The following is a 2,919-nucleotide window of genomic DNA, read 5'->3' as shown; positions in this document are numbered from 1 at the left end:
TTACGAACAAAGTTCCGTCTATTTAAAATGTCCTTTTGTTACTCTCTCTTAGTTAAACCACATAAAATCTTCCAAAATTAAAAAATCAAACAAAACTTGAAATTTAAAATAAAAAATAAAAAAAAACCCAGCTAAATCAAGTATAGCTTGGTAATGCTTCATAGAGAGCTTTGTGTGATTGTGTCCATCATATTACAAACATTCATTACTCAAATCAGATCTCTCCATCCCAGAGCTCCTCAATTGTTACAAAAGGACCAAAATTAGATGTATAATCTAATCCTCTACACACTCTATATTGTGGAATTCTTCTGATCTTCTCACGGTCCTCAGCACTCAATTCCCAATCGAATATGTCGAGGTTTTGCTTCATTCTTTCCTTGTTGAAACTCTTTACCACCACCGCGATCCCCTGCTCCACTCCCCACCTCAAACACACCTGCATGAATTAGTTTGGTATCCATAATCAAATCATTTACTTATCTAGAAACATTATTTAACAATGAACAAACAATTCAAAATGATACTTCCTCTGTCCGAAATAGGTTTTGCTCTCATATTGTTCCAACAACCCTTAATTATAAAGGATACGCTTTCCATGATTATACAAATATACCCTTTAAATCACTAATGTTTTAGGAAAGATGACAATTATTCGACGCATAATCAATTTGTATATATATATGCGAACATGACTAGTACTTCCAGACAGGCTGAGTATAATATAGGTGTTGTTTAAGTACCTGAGCTACAGATTTATTTCGTCGATTGGCTATTTCTTTCAAGACATCCGATTCCATGACATTCTTGCTGCCATAGAATGTCCCAAATGCACCTAAGGGCGAGTAAGCCGTTACAAGAACGCCATTAGCCTTGCAGAATTCTATCATCTCCTTTTGTTGCCAACTCGGATTCACCTCAACCTATTACATACCAAAATTATGAAATAAATTTCAATATCAAAGTATATATTTTATACAGTATGCTTTAGATTTGAAGTTTGAATTACTGGGTTGAAAGTGTACTTGATTAACAGCAGGAGGAATGGTAGCAAATGATAATGTTTGAGCCAATTTTGTGCGCGAAAAATTGCTAACTCCTATGGACTTTGCTAGCCCAAGTTTCTTGCATTCTTCCATACCTTTCCAAACTGACTTGTAATCCATCGCCATAAAATCTTCCTTCTTTATTGGGTATTCGTACACCCCCGGCTTCGAGCTCACCGGCCAGTGAATAGATACAGATCAACGTAATCCAAATTCAGCTTCCTAAATCATAAAAGAGAGTACACTGTTAGCTCTTCAATTAGACATTTCATCAAACACTTAACAAGCAATTTTTATTGAAATAAAAACTAAATAATATACCATACTAGCGATATGGATAGTTACATAGTTTTACAATTATAACATGTTATCCGTTAATCAGAGTTAACGTGATAACAGTAAATTAAAGAATTAAAGATATATAATACTCGTATTACGAATTAACCCTAACACTATTATTAGCAACATAAAATTTCTAACCAGCTAACACAAAATATATCCTATGCAAACAAGCTAACTAAATAGTTAGAGCATAATTTAAGGGGAATTCCATGTTCCTCATTGTGAGAGTTCCTCATGGGGTATGTGTCAAGATTTGAGAGTTCCACTCATTACACGTAAGCAGTTCCCACAAGTGAAAAACATCACATTATTTTTCTAAATGTCATGACGAAGAACAAAAGTATTCCTCGTAATGAGGAACTAGCTCCCTCATAATTTAAAATTTAAAACCTAATGTACCTCAAAGTTGCTTGCAACGCTGGGACCACGCGGTCGCGGTGTCCATCACTACACCAGAGTTTAGAGGTGATAAAGAGATCATCACGAGACGTGATCAAACCTTGCTTAATTGCTTGAGCAATGGCCTCTCCTAGAGGTTGCTCCGTATAGTAAAGGCAAGCGGTGTCAAAATGTCGGTAACCGGCCTCGATGGCCGCGAGGACGGCAGTTTTGGTAATCTCTGCCGCAACCGGTGGGTCGGGTGCGGTACCGAACCCTAAAACGGGTATGCTCCCGCCATTGTGGCTTAACTGAATTCTTGGGATAGGCATTGAATTTGCAGGAATTGGAGGGAAAAGTTTTAAGTGGGTATGAAAGCAAAGAAATGGTGCACTTTTTATAGGATCTTTCCTTATTATAGTTTGGGTGAATGAGGTGTTTTGAAGTAAATTATGTGACGAAATTTAGGGATCATACTAAAACTGTGGATTGTTTGATTTTACTTTTTTTGGTGCAAATGTGAAAACTGTGGGTTGTAGTTAGTAGATTTCATCTTATTTTGATACCAAGTAGTTCCTTATGAAACTCGTTTCTCTATTTTTTCTATCATGTGTCATGATTTATTCCTTTTTACCAATTTTGGTTTGGTGTTGTCAAAAGAATAAAAATGGTTTGGTGTGTTGTGACTCATAAGAAACACTAATATTAGTGCACAAATTAATTATGCGATAAGAGAGTGTGTAAAGGTGGGGCATAAGTATAGAAAAAGTGACTATCATCCCCGAACAATATAAGTGATAAGTTGTAATGGGATCTTATAAAAAATCTAATATCATATCATATTACTAATAATATAAAAACTAACACTTATTAAGTAACCCCTATTTATAACATTGATTGAGTAACCACTATAACACTAACCAAGTAACTCTTATAGCACTAACAAAGTAACTCTTGTAATAGTTGGTGGCACGGTTTGGCCAACTACGTATAAAAGTTTGTGATTAAATATATTATAAATGGATCTTATTTTAAAGAAATTTTTTAAACGAATTATGATGGAAATAGAATTAAGTTATAGGATATTTATGAAAAGTTATGATTAATTTTGTATATATGAAATATTAGAATTCTACCGATCATAAAACTCTAT

General features: G+C 34.6%; 1 pseudogene; it reads right to left on the bottom strand.

Annotated features, from left to right (window-relative positions):
• On the bottom strand, positions 1-2,568 carry LOC110713039 (annotated as a pseudogene).
• Between the last annotated feature and the right edge of the window lie 351 nt (positions 2,569-2,919).

This window comes from Chenopodium quinoa, unplaced genomic scaffold (genome assembly GCF_001683475.1).
Source record: "Chenopodium quinoa cultivar QQ74 unplaced genomic scaffold, ASM168347v1, whole genome shotgun sequence".
In the NCBI taxonomy this organism is placed as follows: Eukaryota; Viridiplantae; Streptophyta; class Magnoliopsida; order Caryophyllales; family Amaranthaceae; genus Chenopodium; species Chenopodium quinoa.
This window is presented reverse-complemented; position numbering and strand designations above follow the sequence as displayed.